Source organism: Balaenoptera physalus (genome assembly GCF_965194825.1).
Source record: "Balaenoptera physalus genome assembly, chromosome: 6".
Lineage (NCBI taxonomy): Eukaryota > Metazoa > Chordata > Mammalia > Artiodactyla > Balaenopteridae > Balaenoptera > Balaenoptera physalus.
The window spans coordinates 135,912,293-135,930,135 of NC_138885.1; the positions used below are offsets into that span (position 1 = coordinate 135,912,293).

A 17,843-nucleotide genomic window follows, 5' to 3' on the forward strand; every position below is an offset into this window, starting at 1 on the left:
TGGATAATACTCCACCATGCATAGTGTTTCCTTCGCTTTCCTATGAAGAGGCATTTAGGTTTTCCTGGTAGTTTCCAATTTCAGATAGTGTTGAAGTGAATGACCTTGTGCAGATGCATTTTCATATTGTTGGAGCTGTATCTTCAGAGTCAATGGTAAGAGCACACGTGGTTTTATTAAGTACTGCCCATTGCTCTCCTGAGGGTGCACCAGTTTGCACCCCGCCAGCAGTGGAGGGCCCATTTCCCCAAGCCTCGCCAGCAGACTGTCATCAGATGTTGAATGTTCCCCGTTGGATGAACGAGAACTGGTGTCTCAGTGGAGTGTTAATTTGCAGTGTCCAGTTACAAGTGAATCTGAACATCTTTCCTACGTTTAAGGGCCATCCTCAAATCTTTTTTGTGAGTTGTTTGTTCATGTCTTTTCCCATCTTCTATCAAGACCATTTCTGGTCCTTTTAAAGAGTTCTTTATAAGTCAGAACAGAGAGTAGCCCTTTGTGTGTGATACATGTTAGATATTTTCTCCTAGTTTGTTAGTTGTCTTTTGACTTGTTTTCAGCATTTTTGGTGCCGTGTAATATTTTTTTAAAGTAGTCACATGAGAGTTGATCTTTTATCACCTCTGGATCTGAGTCATAGTTGGAAAGCCTTTCCCTATACCAAGATTCAAGAGGAATCCACCCATGTTTTCTTCTCGAGCTCATATATGGTTTCAGTGGCAACGTCTAAACCCCTGGTCTACCTGGAGTTAATTGTGGTTTGTGGTGTGAATTATGAAGCAAATTTTGTCTTCTTCCAGATGAGCTGCCCAGTTGTCCTGTTTATTAATGAACCCATCTTTGCCCCCAGTGATCTGAGATGCCACTTTGTCCTTTACTAAGTTTCCCTGTGCATTTTGCTCATACTTTTATAAATGGTCCCTTTTCAAGCCTTCCCCATATTACATCTACAACATTAATTTCATTAATATTGCATCTACAACATTAATTTCTCCTCCAGAACCATCAATTCACTCACTGCCTACTGAATGCTTACTTAGTTGTCACTTCCCTCAGTCCAAGAAAAGAGTTTATTATGATAGCTCACATTTACTGAGCACTTACTATGAGCCGGGCATCGTGCTGAGCCCTGAACGTTCACTATCTCATTTAAGTAGGCAGCGACTCAGGAAGAGGCAGAACTGTTGTAATTCCCACTGTAGCTGCCCGGGGTCACAGCTAGTAAGGAAGGTCTCTTTGAGTCAAAGTCCCAGCTCTTGACACTCCCCAAGGGCACGAGGTGGCCGCTTCCTGAATCTCAGGGGCAGTGTGGGGATGCTCTTTGTGTCAGTGTGGCTCCCAGGAGGTGGACGCTGGCCTTCGGTGGCCACCTCTGCGCCCGCCAACATCCAGTGGGCCTGGTGAAGTTCCCTTGCATTGGATAATGATGCCGAAAGCTTGGCCTCTGTGCACAGGTGCCAAATAGAATCTCGGAGACAAGAGTTTTGGGTGAAGTAGAAGAGAATAGCTTTATTGCTTTGCCAGGCAGAGGGGGACACAGCAGGCTCCTGCCCTCAAACACTGTGTGTCCCAACCCGGGAGGATTTGGTGAGGAGTTTTATAGCAATAGTTCAAGGGTGGGGTTGCTGGTAAGATTAGGGTGTGCACAGGGCCTGCGTGCCTTTATTCTGGTCTCATGGTAATCTCTTGATGAGCTTCTCTGGTTCCTTTAATCTGGCCTCAGTTGGTCTTCTCTGGAATGAAGAATGCCAACATCTTCCATTTGTTGGGTTTTAGTTCTGTGGAAGAGCTCAAAGATATTGTTATGTGTATCGCTTGAGGAGGAACCAGGCCCCTGCCCCGAGGCTGCACTATTGTTTCCTGGCCGCTCCTGCCTTGTCTCTGCGTCCCCTCCCTTCCCTGATTAGCAACTGTTCGAATCTGCCCTCTGGAACTCAGGGAAGGTCATGGGGGCTGGAGTCTATTCCCTACAAACAAGAAACAGGGGACACAGAAAGGCTTCCGTGCCCAGGAGCCCCACAGGGTCCTGCTCAGTTTCAATACCAAGCCCGGTGCTCGAGCCAAGGGCAGACTTTCCAGGGTCTCCTGGAACAGTGGAGGTCTGGGGGGTCTTGGGGGTGGACAAACTTGTCCAAAGGATTGGGTGGAAGGAGAAAAGAAGAGGGACCCAGAGAGAAGGCTAGGCATAGTGAGGGTGTAAGCAGGAGGGCCATCACCATGACCAGAGCACAGCGTCCAGCGGGAGGGCAGGGACCCAAGGTGGGGGACCAGCAGGCCGAGAGCCGGACAGCGGGCTGGCTCAGGGAGTCCTCCTGGAGCTGGAGGACTACAAGCCAGGTGGGTGCCTGGCAAAGGGCACGCGTGTTGGGAAGGACCCCTGTCCAAGCCAAGTGCAGGTAAGGCCTGTGGGTGAGGCAAAGGCCACAGCCCCGCAAGCAGCACCGGGCAGTTGTTGGGGTCTGGGGTTCAGGGCCAGGCTGCAGCTGAGGGTGGGAAGCCCCTAAAGCAGGCGCACCTAGGGCCAGAGCCGCCTGGTGCCTGCCGCCTGAGGTCAGGGCGGCTCTGATCTGGCAGAGGGAACCTTCTGGGCTCTCCCGAAATCAGAAGAGACTCCAGTTCAAAACAGCTGCAAGTCAGAGGAGACCACCTTCGCACTAAGTGACACAGACACACGCGAGCCAGACAGTCTTCCATAGGACGCACACCCCAGGACACTTGGGGATAAAGTCCACCATGGGTACGTCGGGGCCTGCCCCTGCTGGCCGGCTCTCAGCAGCGCTGTGCACCGCTGCTCACGGATAGGAATTTCTCGAGGGAAAGCAAAGGGCTGATGACTTGTTCTAACAGGAGGACAGTGGACATTCTTGAGTGACCTGCCCTGGCATGTGGGCCTGTTCCGTTTTTGCATTTCAAGGTTTGTAACAGTTAGAGCTCACCCTGGGACCATAGCTACGCAGCGAGATTCTGTGTTTGAGACAATGCAGGCATCTCTCTCCAGCAGCCCTGGACCGGGACCCCTGCCTCCTCCGTCGTGAGAATGGCCCGGGGGTTACTCCTGAGTCCTCCCGTGTTTGAGGATGCTTTGGGGGGCCTCAGATTCCGCAGGTGTCTGAGCCATCCCCGCTCTGGGTCCCCGCAGGGCCAGTGAGCCCAGCAGGGCAGGCTCCCCCTGTGCGCCAGACCAAGTCCACCGTGTCCCAGAGGTCAGCTCGTTAAAGTGCAGCCCTGGTTCACTAATGGAAATTTAACATGATTTAACATATTAACTGGGAACGTAATCTAATTGGGGAAGCTATAGAGGATGTGGGGAAATGTGTCATCAGAAACTCTCATTCCCAGAGACCTTCCTGTTGGTGTTGTTTGGGGAGGGAGAGGAATCTGGAACGTGCAGAACTCAACCAGAAAAGGGCTGGTTTTAAAGTGACTGCATATCGATTTTCTCCCCCAGACAAGAAATGCCGGGTGGATTTAGGAGACCAGGGGGCAGCCCTGCTCCCCCACTTCCAGCACAGCTTCAGGCTCTAAGGTGTCACCTGGGCCGGGGAAGGTATCAAAGGTGGTCAGAGGTGGCCCAGGGGCACGGGGCACCGCCTTCCGAGCTGGTCATCAGAGAACCCAACTTCACCTTCATCCCAGTCTCTCTGCCCCAAAGCCTCCAGGTTTGTAAACCCTGACCGTGTCCGCCTCGGCGCACGGCGGCTTCGGGGTCCAAGGGACCCGGGTCCCCGTGGCCTGCTCCCGGGAACCCCTCCCTGCCACGCTGGCCCCGTGCTGGGCCGTGAGAGCCCTCCAGCCTGGCCTGAGCCGCGGCCCAGCTATGAGGCTGGGTCTCTGGCCTGCGAGCGGAGGAGCTGCCCAGTGAGTTAAGTGAAGGACCCAGAAGCAGGGTGCAGAGGGCTTGCGGAGCTGCTCCTGCAGCCGTGGGCTCCAAGCCTAGCCCTCCGGTTCCAGGTGCCTGTTGGTTTAGGCCTGGTGCGCTGACCCACCGCAGGGTCTTTCCTGGGCCTGCCGTGATCCCGGCCTGCTGTTGGAACAAAGGACCTTCTTTGTGTGTCCCGTGAAAAGAGTCAAGTCAGGAAATTCTTCCCAGCTCAGCAGCAGCATTGGAACAGCTGCTTTGGTTTTGATCCCAACGGGAACTGAGAGCAGGCATCTTCCTTAACCACGGACGTCTCTCTGGGGCAGCGGCCGTCACCCTCCTGGGGTTCCTGCTGTGCTTGGCCCATCCCGCCCGGGGCTCAGGGGGGCCCACGCCCAGGGTGCTGGGCAAGCCTCTCACCGGAGCCCTGCAGGACGCCTGGCCTGGAGGCCGGCCCACCTGCGCGCCCCCTCACAGCCGGGGAGCTTTCGGAGCTGGGCCCGGGGCCCTCGTGGGTTGTCTGTCAAGGATCTGCCCTGATACTCGCCCGTGCTCGGGCCACATGCTCGTCGGGACGACCTGGCACAGACGCCCCTCCCACACCCTCTACCCACCTGCATGCGGGGGACCCTCCAGGTGCCCCACAGCACAGCCGCCCCCTCAAGCCCAGGAGTGCGGACAGCTGGCGGCCGATCTTGGACCTCTGGGGGCCTTTGGGGAGGGCCCGTGCCAGGAGCACCTCCCAAATCGCCCTGGGAAGCCAAGCCAGCTCTGCTCAGGCCTCCGTCCGTCCCCTGGCCCGGCCTCAGCTGGGGCTTCTGCCCTCGGGGAAGAGGCGGAGGCGCGGCTTTCCAGAAGGCGGGCCGAGGACGGGGCCGCGGGCCTCCCCGGCCCTTCCCGGACTCTTTGCTTCTTCATTTCACCTCCCGCTGGCTCTTCGGGTGCGTGGAAGTGGGCGGGCGATGCCGCTACTTGCTGCTGCCTGCGGGCCGTGGGGCAGGAGACCCCGGGCTCCCCGCAGCCACCCCGCGTGCGTCAGGCCCCAGCTGTGACAAGGAGGCAGCACGTGCTCAGGGTTGCTGGGCGGGCAGAAGAAAGGGGCGCCCTTTGCCCCACGCTCTCCAAGGCGGCTTCCTGAAGCCCGCACCCAGATGGCATCACGACAGAGCCTTCGGGAATGCCAGCTCACGGGGGAGGAGCGCGCCGTGCGCCCTGAGACCCTGCAGCGCCAGCACGGGCCTGTTGCTGGCGGGCCGGGGGCTCTCAGGAGGCCTGCCAGGCCCCTCCGCCCGGGCCGGGGAGCTCAGCCGCAGCTGGCCTGGGGGACAGATCCAGGGCTGGGGCGACGGGACCGATGTCGGGGGCGAGGCATGCTGGAGAAGGCAAGCAGGCGCCGTCTGGGGCTTCGTGCACCCGAGCTGGGCTCCTGGAGGTGAGGGTGAGGGGCGGGAGGGTCTCAGAAAGCTCCCAGACGGTGCGCCTGCAGGCCCACAGCCGAGGAGCCCGAAGCTGGGGAGGAGGGCCCTGGCCCTCCCCGTCCCCGCCCGGGGCCGCCGCGTCGACCTCAGCTTCCCTTCCTCTCCACTGCTCCCCTGAGAGAGGACGAACGCACGTCCCCAGGTGCAGGGCTAACCGACTGCTGGGCCCTGGCACCCGGCCTGCCATGATGTCTTTTTCCATCAAACCATTAACCGCCCTGTTTCACAATCTCCACAGCTGGGGTATCAAATCAGGCCAGTGTCAGAACATGTAAGGTCAGAAGCAGATGACACTCAGCAGATCCCGGCCTGAGCGGAAGGACAGGCAGACGGAACTCATCCGGTGACGGGGCCTCCCTGCTCTGCACCTTCATCCCCGCCTCCCACAGGATACACTGCTGCACGCCCTTCCCCACAGCCTGGGAAACCCAGAACCGTCCAGGCAGATGGGACTTCTCTGTCCGGGGAGCTGCGCACACGCGGAAGGGGGCAGGGCGGGCTCGTGATGGGAGATGAGGCCGGGGTGTGCGCTGGTGGGCAGGGGAGGCTGGGCGGGGGGATCCTAGCAGATGTCCCTTCGTAATGCTGTCTTTACCCCAGCGCTCACCCTGCGCACCAGAGCCCCCACCCCAAGCCCGGTGACAGGGCCTCCAGGACCCATCAACTCATCAGTCACCCAGGTGGTGGTCCTCTCCCAAGCACGCTCCGCGTCCTCTGTGCGAGGGGTCCAGGAGCCGAGGCACAGCACAGCAGCCCACACCCCAGGCATCTTTGGAGGTCACCTTTCTCCCCAGGCGTCGTACAGGACTTAAGCCCTGGACACGTACGCGCAGGGTGCCCTGCAGGACACGCTCGGGACAGGCCTTAGGTCTGAGAGCCCTCTTCTGCAGCTCCTTGGCTTAGAAATGGAGACCCCACTTTGTTAAAAACACGCTCCTTTGGGGTAGCAGAGAAGGTGAGTTGACCCTCACTGCCAGGGCAGGGGAGGCAGCCTAGGTCAATGGCAGGAAGGCCAAATTAACATGTCCTGATATTTCCAATCCTACTTGTGTTGAGCCATTTCCAGGGTTTTGATTTTATAAATGATGCTGCTATAAGAACTTTTGTACGCGGAGCCTTACTTCTTTTTTGACTAATTTCTTCAAGAATTCTTGCACGTGGGCTTGCTACAACACATGACATGAACATTCTGTGGTTCTTGATAGGTTTGGCCCGGTTGCCCTTTTAAAGAATTTCACTAATTTACATTACCAGCAACGTATGGGAAAATATGTATTTCCTCATAGGTTCCTGAGTATTGAGTTTGTAGAGACTATCTTTGCAGGTTTAAATGAGATTTCCTTTTTGGTTTCAATTTGCCCATCTTTGGCTCTTAGGAGGATTGAGCTATTCTCCCTCAGTTGTTTGCAATTTGCTTTTTCTCAAACGCAGATTATCTGACCTTAACCTTTGCTATTTATACTTGATTCATTGGGGGTATTTTTAATTTGCTTTTACAAACTCTTGACTATGGTAGAGATTAGCTCTCTGTCATTTTGTTCTAAATATCTTCTCTTCATGTTTCATTTGTGTTTATCCTGGTGATGTTTATTTTCTATGTTTTAGTTAGTTATTCGGTTAACATGTGTGCCCCTACTCTCTCCTCAGAGCTCTGTGATTTTGGCGGGGTCCTATCTGTTCCACAAATTCAGTTGAGTCACGTGGCCACAACATTATGTTCTGTTTCTATTTAGTTGTTCTGTATTTTGAAATAATGTTTATCTTCTTAACACAGTTACATTAAGGCATGAATTAAAATTTATATCCTTCCTATCTCGATTATCCTAACATAATTTGTTAAATAGTTTTTCCTACCTCACTTGTTCGGTTCTTCTTAGTTTAACACATTTAATACCTTATTGTACACATTAGAGTCTATTTCAGTTAATTTTTACCTATGTTTTGGGGCCATATTCCACCACTTAAATTATCATGGCTTTATGATATTTTCTACAATTTAGAAGAGCTCCTCCGAAACTAGTGTGTTCATTTTTGTTATATTTCACATTGTGTTGTGCTCTCTTTGATGTATTTTCCACCTCTTTTTCTGAAAGAACTGGAGAACCATTTTGCCAAATTCCATAAAAAGTCCTATTGAGATCCTAATTGAGACAGCCAGTATCAATCAGTCAACTCAGGAAGCATCACCTGTTTGCAAGAGTCCTTCCCATGGGGAGCCCCGCAGGCCCCCAAACGTCCTGAGGATTGGCAGCTGGCCTAGTTGGATTGACCACTTGTTACCTTTGGGTGCTGTCTTTTAGCAATTAGTACAAAAAGCAAGCGTGGGGGAAAAAAAGTGTGGAGCTCCGATAGGACCCACTTGGGCATGAATCCTGCTGATTCTGTCACTGCTTAAACTCTCTGTGGGCCTCTGTTTTCTCCCCAGTGAAAATAGTATAATAGCATTTTCTTTTTCTTTATTTTTTTGGCTGCGCCGCGCGGCACGCGGGATCTCAGTTCCCCTACCAGGGATGGAACCGGCGCCCCCTGCAATGGAAGCGTGGAGTCCTAACCACTGGACCTCCGGGGAAGTCCCATAATGGCATTTTCTTGATTGACAGTTCCTGATTTCCCTCTGTTCGAGTTTCCTTAATCGGGTTTTAGGATTAGACTCCTATTTGCCTAATGGAATATATGTGTTTAGCTGACGATTGGGGTCAAGGGTAGGAAATAATTGATGTGCCCCGAGAACTATTTGTTCCTCGGAAGGTTGAATGAATTCATCATCGAAGCCATCAGCTCTGGGTGGTTTGGCGAGTTCCTTTCTCCAGTTTCTTCCTCCACTATGGATTAATTTTGGCTGTTTCTTATTTCCTCTTTGTATTTCAGCTATATTTATTTGGGCCATATCCTCCAGATTTCTCACTAAAACACAATGATGTGTAGTATCCCCTTAAATGTTTACTATCCTCTATATCCAAGTTTTGTTTTATCTTCATGTTTCTCTCCCCCGTTTTTCCTTTGGATAGATGCCACCTCACTCATCAAAGGGAAATCAGGAGACCCACTTTCTCATTAATTGTGCCCATTTTTATAGTCTTTAGAGAATAGGCTAGGTTTTACGTAACAATGTCTTTTTTAAATTTTTGGCATTAACTCAGCATTCATTCTCGCCTCTTTTAAAAAATATATACTTCTTTCTTAAGATATCATTTAGATGCTTAGTTCATCATTTTTTCTCACTTTTTTTAACATAATAAGAGCATTTAAACCTGTGATGTTTCTTCCTAAGGACCTCCTTCATCACTTTCTGTAGATTTTGATATGTCCGTTTTTCCATCCTTTTTTCTTAATAGACAGGCATTATCTTCTTAACATTCTTCTTCAGACAGCTTTTTCCTTTTTTTTTCTTTTTATAAAAAATTTTTATTGGATTATAGCTGATTTACAATGTTGTGTTAGTTTCAGGTGTACAGCAAAGTGAATCAGTTATACATATACATATATCCACTCCTTTTTAGATTCTTTTCCCATATAGGTCATTACAGAGTACTGAGTAGAGTTCCCTGTGCTGTACAGTAGGTCCTTATTAATTATCCATTTTATATATAGTAGTATGTAAGTGTCAATCCCAATCTCCCAATTTATCCCTCCCCCCTCTTTCCCTCCTGGTAACCATAAGTTTGTTTTCTACATCTGTGACTGTATTTCTGTTTTGTAAATAAGTTCATTTGTGTCATTTTTTTAGATTCCACATATAAGCAATAGCATATGATATTTGTCTGTCTGACTTACTTCACTCAGTGTGACAATCTCTATGTCCATCCATGTTGCTGCAAATGGCATCATTTCATTCTTTTTTATGGCTGAGTAATGTTGCATTGCATATATATACCACATCTTCTTTATCCACTCTTCTGTCAATGGACATTTAGGTTGCTTCCATGTCTTGGCTATTGTATAAAGTGCTGCAATGAACACTGGGGTGCATGTATCTTTTCGAATTATAGTTTTTCCAGATATAAGCCCAGGAGTGGGATTACTGGATTGCATGGTAATTCTATATTTAGTTTTTTAAGGAACCTCCATACTGTTCTTCATAATGGTTGTATCAATTTACATTCCTGCCAACAGTGTAGGAGGATTCCCTTTTCTCCACACCCTCTCCAGCATTTATTGTTTGTAGATTTTTTGATGATGGCCATTCTGACCTGTGTGATGTGATACCTCATTGCAGTTTTGATTTGCATTTCTCTAATAATTAGTGATGTTGAGCATCTTTTCATGTGCTTTTTTGGCCATCTGTGTGTCTTCTTTGGAGAAATGTCTGTTTAGATCTTCTGCCCATTTTTTGATTGGGTTGTTTGGTTTTTTTTTGATATTGAGCTTAATGAGCTGTTTGTATACTTTGGAGATTAAACCTTTGTTGGTCCCTTCGTTTGGAAATATTTTCTCCCATTGTGAGGGTTGTCTTTTTGTTTTGTTTACAGCTTTTTCTTTAGGCAAGTGTATTTTCTTTCTTTTTTTTTTTGAATTTTATTTTATTTATTTTTTATACAGCAGGTTCTTATTAGTCATCTATTTTATACATATTAGTGTATACATGTCAACCCCAATCTCCCAATTCATCCCACCACCACCCCACCACCACTTTCCCCCCTTGGTGTCCATACGTTTGTTCTCTGCATCTGTGTCTCTATTTCTAGGCAAGTGTATTTTAATTCTCATGTTTTATTTCTATTTGGTTCTTAATCTCTTCTTGATGTTGTGAGAGAACATAGCTCAAATCATTTCTGCTCTTGTATTTTTATTGAGATTTTCTTTGAGATCTGGTATATGATGACCTTCTGTGAACATACCATGAATACTCAAAAATGAAGCATGTTCTGTTCATTCTGTTTAATTCCCACCAAAACAATCATTAATTCTGTGTCGCTGTGTTATCCAGCCCTTTGTGTGTTTCTGAATTTTTTATGTGCTTGATGATGGAGTATTCGATTCTTCCATTCTAATCATATTGTTATTGTTTCTATTTTCTTTTTCTAGCAGGTCTTATGTCTATATTTCACTGTGTTTTTATAACATTGAGATTCCATGTTATTATGCGCCCGTTATCAACCATGAAATATCATTATCTGTCTCCTCATCATACTTAATAGTTTTTGCTTTAATGATCTTTGGCTTCATATTAACATCAAAACCCTAGTATTCCAACTGCTTGAAGTTTACCAGTAGCTCTTCTCAGGCTTCCAGTCTAATTCTGTTTTTATTATCTCGCTTGCAGACAGCTTATTGCTGGCTTTTATTTTTTCCATCTGGAGAGCGACAAGGCTTGAAGCAAAGAAAATTACATATTTGTCCTTTTTGTTCTATTTTCAGGCACTCCATTTTTTGTTGCTGATTTCTTTCCTCTTCTCCCTATTGTTGAAACATGATGTATTTTCTTTTACCTTTTAAATGAGGTGGAAATATTGGCAAGCTATTTTTCACTCAACCAGCCATGAAATGTGAAACACAGATGTTCTTATTCCTGTATTGATTTTCTTACATTATCAAACAACATACTTTGGCTTCTACTTGATGAAAGAGCAGGAGTCTCTGGGGTTTTGGCTTCCTCCATATCTGTCTGTCTATCTATCCATCTATCTACTTATCTATCTACCCCTCTATCCATCTATCCCTCTATCTACTTAGCTGTATCCATCTACCTACGTACCTACCTATTCTGTCTATCTATCTGTCTATCTATCTATCTACCTATCTACCTATCTATCCCTCTATCTACTTATCTATCTACCCCTCTATCCATCTATCCCTCTATCCATGTATCCATCTATCCTTCTATCTACTTATCTGTATCCATCTACCTACCTACCTACCTATTCTGTCTGTCTGTCTATCTATCTATCTATCTATCTATCTATCTATCTATCTATCTATCTACCTATCTATCTACCTATCTATCCACCTATCTACTTATCTATCTACCCCTCTATCCATCTATCACTCTATCCATCTATCCCTCTATCTACTTATCTGTATCCATTTACCTATCTATCCTATCTATCTACCTCTGTCTACCTACCTACCTGTCTATCTATCCATCCTTCAGTCCATCTATCTGTCTATCTACCTATCTCTTCCTCTCTGCCTCTCCTCATTGATTTCAGCTAATGTTCTAAAACCTACTTCTTTCTCTCTGCCCTCTATTTCAGTTTTTTTTGTACTCTTTGTTGTTCTGACTTTTATCAGCAATAACTGTTGATCTGGCAGGGCTCTTGGTTCCTTATCTGTGCAAATAGACTGTTAACTCAAACATGGCTTATTATTTTAACATCATCATTCCCTTTCATATGCCTCTTTTCAATTCTGGCAACTATTTGAAGTAGATCCTAGAAATAAGCCATGTAATTAGTACATTCTCAGACCTCAGAAATTTCCAAGGAGCTTTTCGCTGGCTTTGTACTCGAGTGACAGCTTGACAGGATAATAAACCTACGATGAACAGCCTTGTTTTCTGAAGTTCACGTAGCTGTTGTCCCATTGTCTCTGGGTTTTCATTATGTTATCAGAGAAGGCAGAAGAGATTTTGGTTTGTCTTTTAAATATGAACTCCTTTTTTCGGGTGTGGTTGCTCATGGGTTGCTAGAACTATGGGACCAGGAAGAGATGGCAGAGGCATAGGGCAGGCATGCAGGACGTGTGCCTGGAGCCCCCGTGACTGTGTCAGGGCTGCCTGGGGGCAGCTCTCAAGACACATGTCCTCATACCCTGGCAGCCAGGACCACTGGGGCCGTGAGTCGATGGGCAGCACCAGTGCCTGACACCCCCTCTCCAGTTGGTCCCAGAGCAGGTGGGGGAGTTTTGAGACCTCCTCCCAGAAGCCAGCGGGGTCTGCAGGGTCCCTGTGATGCTTATTTCCATGTGTCTTCACCCTCCTGGTGCTCTGGGGCTGCTCGTGGTCCAAGCTTGTGTCCCAGGGCGATCTGGGGTCACGAAGAAGCCCCTGAGGACGACTGGGAGCTTTGCCCTTGCTGGGGGTGACAGTGGCTTGCCCTTCTGCACGGGCATGTGTTCCCGGGGAGGTGGGACAGAGGGTCGCCAGGCCAGGGGGCCAGGGGTGGCCTGCTCCTACCCTACTTGGTTATGGTTCTTCTCCTTTAAAAAGTCAGGTGAGAGCACCTTGGTGCCGTGAAGGGGTTCAGAACCAGATATTTAATTCGGCTCTGCAGCTGTTGGCTGAGGACTGAGCAGGGGCTGGGGACTCGGGGGTCAGGCTCCCTTTCCTGGAGCCACAGCCCTGTGGGTTTAGGCTTCGGGACCTGGACACACCTCCTCCCAGCCCCCTGGCTGCTGGGGAGCCCCTCACGCTCCCTCGGGGTGAACCCCAGCAGTAGGAAGGGATGGCCCCCAGCTCCAACCCCCCACTGGGTGTCAAGGCCGCCCTGCAGGGACCTGGTGAGAGGTCACCCTGCCAGCCGGCGTGGCCTTCTGCCCAGGGCGAGGATAGGACAAGAAGCTGTCAGGGTACAGAGAAGCCACAGCCACTGTCCCCTGTCCTGGTGGCACAGTGACCTGGCCTGGGATAGTGCCACCCTGCCCGGAGGTCATCTTCATGGGACCCTGGGGGATTCAGGCTGTCGTGCCGTGCCAGCGTGACCACTGATGCTTCCGTGCTTTCCTGGAAGCAGCCCAGGGTAGGGCATTTCTTTGTGTTCCCCTCCCGCCAGCCTGGCGTCTGCACACCTGACCAGACAGGCGGGCCGTTTCACGTTTCCTGACAGCGTGTCCCATGCCAGGCCCATGCGGAGTTCCACGTGAATGTCCCACCTGCTGGCAGGTCTCAGTGGCTGCATCGAGTTAGGAGAGACCACGCTCCCTTCCTTCCCTCCTCCGTGCCCACTCGGGGCCGGGAGACAAATGGTGCTGGCCCTCGGGGGGCTTTCCTTCAGAGGCAGAGGCTCCTCCACAGCCGTGGGTCAGGGATGGCCAGCTACCCGTGTGCGGGGCGTGGTGTGCACCTCAGTGGGGGCTTCTTGGCCTCATGACTGCCTCCTACTGGGCGGGGGAGGGGGGACTCACTCCCCTTGCTGTGAGCCCGGGACCACTGTATCCGTTTTAAAGGTGGAAGCACCGAGGCTCAGTACTCAAAGTCCACCACTGGTCGATGTTCCGTGGTGTAGAATGTTCCACGGCCCTTCCCCGACACTCAGTGTTGCCCTGAGCTCCGAACAAGGGGTTGCGGCAGGAGGGGCACAGAGGGAAGGGGGCCACCTGGACAGAGGCAGCAAGCTAGTGGGATATGTGGGTGGGTCCTTCAAGGCTTTGGGAAGCTCTCGGGGGTCCCAGGAGAATCCAGTGCCTCAGGGAGACAAAGGGCCTCTTGGGCAGGGCGGGCAGAGAGCGCTTCTCCGCACAGCCCTGGTGGCAGGGCCGAGGGGGGATGGAGGAAAAAGCCCTACCCTCCAGCCGCCAGCGTTGCTTCACAAGGATAATGTCCCCGGGGGTTAGTATCCAAATATAGCGCCCGGCTGTCCTGCCTAATGATGGCACCCGGACACGTGTGTTCACCCCTGTCCTGGTGAGGGCGGGAGCCCTGAGGCCCTGGCAGGCCCGGGTGCGGCCGGCCGGTGACTTCACCTTGCTAGACCCGGGTGTCTGCCCAGGGGTCTCAGGAGATCCCAGGGTTGCAGCGGGTCAGAGGGGGTCACGTGTGGCCGGGCCCACAGTGGGCATAGCCCCCAGGCTATGCAGAGCCCAGGCAGGATCACTCAGAGCCCAGGGCAGGATCACTGCGGGCTCAGTCTCGCCCCACCTGCCAGGCCTCGGAAGACACCCACTGAATTTCAAAACTGCGGCTTCGTCTCCATGAGCCTGGAGCCTGGTTCCTGCGGCGGCCTGTTCTCCGAGGAGGCATTGTGCCCCGCCGCCGGTGGAGAGCCTGGCTTGGCAGCTCCCAGGCCGTGCCTGGTGCCAGAGCGAGCTGCATGCGAAGCCAGGGATGGATTTAGAAACCTCTCGCTTCCTGCCAGCCTGAGCAGAGGCGCCCAGATTCCTTCCTGCCCGGAGCGGGGCCCACAGAACAGGCGCAGTGGAGGAGGCCAAGGAGGCCAGGCCTCGGGAGGGGGTGGGGCGGCCAGGACGCCCCCTCCTCAAGAGGGCTTCAGTGGGGAGCAGGGGACAGCGGCCTGCGTGGAGGAGCCAAGCAGAGCCGAGTCAGACCCCTGGGCCACCACCTCGCTGCCACCTGGGGCCAGTCAGTCGGTCACCTCCCCAGCTCCCTGGTCTGTCAGGAGGGGAGCGGTTGTGAGGAGTCGCCACGTAAAGAGCTGTAGTGTGTCCTGTCCTCTGGACAGCAGAGGGCCAGGCCTTTCACTGTCACGGGGGTGCGGCGTGTTGCCATCAGGGGTCACAGCCGGCTGCGGGGGGTATGTGGCCTGCGTACCCCAGCCTGAGCGGGTCCCTGTTCTGCATGCCCACAGCTCCTTCTTATTTACGGGGTGTCCATCGCCCAAGGGGGTGAGAACTGGGCCTGGCCTGTCCCAGGGCCCAGCGTGCACGTGCTCCCAGCAGGAGCCCAGAACTCCTTGTGTATGTCCGACCAGCCCCACAACTGCAGTAGGGTGTCTGGAGACGCAGAAGGGTGAGCTCCACCCGCCCCGTCCGGATACCTGCCTCGCTTGGTGTCTGCAGCCTTGGGTCCCTAAAACCCGATCTCCCAGCCCGGTGCCCGGCAGCCCCTTCGCGCCCTCTAGGCCTTCCTGCTCCTCCCCCGTGGGTGCGTCTCGCAGGCTGGGCCCGGCTGAGGAAGCCTGGGGGCCAGCAAGGAGCTGGTGCTCTGTCTGAAGACCCTGGAGAGGGAGCAGGTGCCGTGGCCTGACCAGGGCCAAGCTCAGGACACCAGGGCTGGGTCACGAGCTGCCCCGTGTGGTGGCAAAGCTCTGGGTTATCCACCAAACTCTGCTGAAATCTTCCAGAAACATAGGAAAACACTGGCGTCCTCAGTTGATAGCAGTTGCCTTGGTTGGGCGATTCTCCCTACGGGGGTCGGGGAGCAGGGACCACTCCCACATGCATGGGTTCCCTGGCCTCCATCTCAGCCCTGGGCTGTCTGCCCAGATGGAGATACCACAGCTCAGAGACCCTGAGTCTCTTGCCCAAGGACACACAGCAGCTTCACAGGGCAGCGAGCCAAGGTAGAAGCTGAAATCCAGCTTGTGCTCCTCTGCCCAAGCCACAAGCCCTGCCTGGAGGAGGGGGCACCCTTCCCACTCCCCACGGGGCCCCACATGGCCCCTCCCACAGCCCAGCCCCATGTGACTGCCCTCACTGCTTCCAGGTGGCCCCGACCTACCGGTCTGGATGCCCAGCTGAAGAATCTACTCAGGGCATTCCCCCGCTGCTTCCCCAAAATGCGCCTCCAGCTTACGGGCGGCGTCCGAGGGCGGGTTGTGTGGCTGCCGTGGGAACACTGACAGCTCTGAACGTAGGGGCTGCAGCCTGTGCTTCTGAGAGATGTGTGTTCTGGGGGCCTTGGACTCCCCACGGCAGACCCCCTATCCAGGCAGGAACCCCAGATGCCCCCAGGGCTCCTCTGCCACATTGGGGCCCCAGGACAGCCCAGGCTGGAAGGGACGGTGACCCCCAACACCCCCTCCCTCCCAGCCCAGTCTCGGGGAGCAAGGGCTCCGAGCGGCTCCTGGAGCTGCAGACACAGCATCCGTTGACCATCGTGCACTGTGCCTTACAGTGCGCCTGTCCCGGGGCCCGGAGTACAGCAGGGAACTGAGCTCTGCCCTCCCTGAGGTCACAGTCCGGGGAGGACGGGCAGCAAATGGGCAGCTGCAGCACGTGCAGAGGGATGGGCGAGATACGGGGTGGGGGAGCCGCGGGGCGCAGAGGTGGCATTCAGGAGGCGTATCCCGAGAGTACTGGGTTGGAGGTTGGAGAAAGGGGATGTCCGCAGGCGGGGGGTGGGAGGACTGGGGGCAGCCGGCCGAGAGGACTCTCCCGCCTCCCCGCTGTAGAAGCAGGGCTGGGAGAACCACACCCCTCCGGAAGAGGAGGCGTGTGAAAGTGTGAAATCCGTTCGGCCTGAGGGTCAGGGAGCAGGTCATTCCTACGCGGGCCCTGAGAAGCAGCCGGAAACAGGATCCTGTGAGAGGAGACAGGCTCGGACTCCTCTGTGTCTGCAGGGTGGGGGGGTCCTGGGGGGGCAGGTGGAGAAGGAATCGGTTCTAAGGGAAACGAGGACTGGGGTGAAGTGCCTTTGGGAGCCCTGGGTTCCCGAAGCCCCTCGGGGCCTGTCTGTACTGTGTGAGGGGGAACCCCCTCTGTGCAGCATGTCCCGAACTCCACTGACGCATTTTCCTTGGTGGAACGTCTCAGGGGTGGGCCAGCCAGGCTGGCTCCAGGCCAGGAGAAGAGAGACTGAAAGAGCGAAAGAGAGAAGGGGTGAAGCCAAAGGCCCGGCGTGGGAGGGGACATGGCGAGGATGGGGCCAAAGAGAGCTTGTCCAACGGTGGGGTCCCACCGTCCTCCCCGACCACCTTGCTTCCACCATTGTTCAGCTGATGGTACCTCCAGATGGGCTGGGAGTGTTTCCGGAGGGATTGTTGTCTCCTACCCGGCGGAGAAAAAACCAGCCCATTTCCATTTGTCTTCCTCTTCTTAAGAGCCTTGGAAATCCCCCTCCAAGGTTCTCTTTTCTCCGCTTTATTCGTATCATTCGTTTTCCGAGAGGATGGCGTCCGTCCACCTCGCTCAGCAAGTGCCCGCAGTCGGGGTGGTACAGTTTAGCCAGGGAGCTGGTCACGAAGATGGGAGATGGGATTTACCTCCGCCATTCAGCAGGCTTTGTATGAAGCCTGTAGTGTTGTTTTGTTTATTTACTGATCCGAGAGTCTTAGTGGACACCTCCTGGCGTGGGGTCACCAATGCTGTCATTCCTGGACAGGGGTGGCGCTGGCATTTCCCAGTTCTCCCAGGGAAAACGGGGTGGCCCAGATGCCAGGAGTCCCTGTTCTACAACATAGTCAGAACCTTGGAAACATTCCTCTGCAAGTGTGAGTTTGCACGCTGTGGTCACACTGATATCAAAACGTTCCTGGCGAGGTGTCCTGTAGGTCAGCCCTGGGCCGGCAGAAATGCATGACGACTCCTGTCACTTGGTCTCGTTGGTCCTCCCAGCTTGATGGGACCTCTCTGATCTGCCTGGTTTAGGAAGGGCTTCATTGTACAGACCCCCACCGCAAGTCCCAGAGGTGCGGGTGAGCTCCAGGTGCACCGCTGGCTTGGGTCCTGCCGGCCCAGCACGCGTTCCCAGACGACACCGGGGTTGGAAGTGAAATGTTTTGAATCAAACCATTAACAGGACTTCCTTATATGCTCCCCGCAGCGTCAAGAAAAACAAAAAGTGCCCTGTCCTGCACTGCCTCCGGGCAGCTCCCGTGTGCCCACCGTGGGTTGTGGGAAAAGTACCCCACGTGGGCTTGGTTACCCACCCTGAAGGCCACTCGGCCCTCCTG

General features: G+C 53.0%; 1 protein-coding gene and 1 long non-coding RNA gene across 3 annotated transcripts in view; both read left to right on the forward strand.

Moving 5' to 3' along the window:
• Positions 1 to 17,843, forward strand: part of RAMP1 (receptor activity modifying protein 1) — a 51,698-nt gene that overhangs the window by 21,941 nt on the left and 11,914 nt on the right. The window lies entirely within an intron of this gene.
• Positions 3,556 to 7,353, forward strand: LOC309662510. Its single transcript, XR_014264744.1, has 2 exons — positions 3,556 to 3,659; positions 5,576 to 7,353. It is a non-coding gene; the product is annotated as an uncharacterized lncRNA (long non-coding RNA).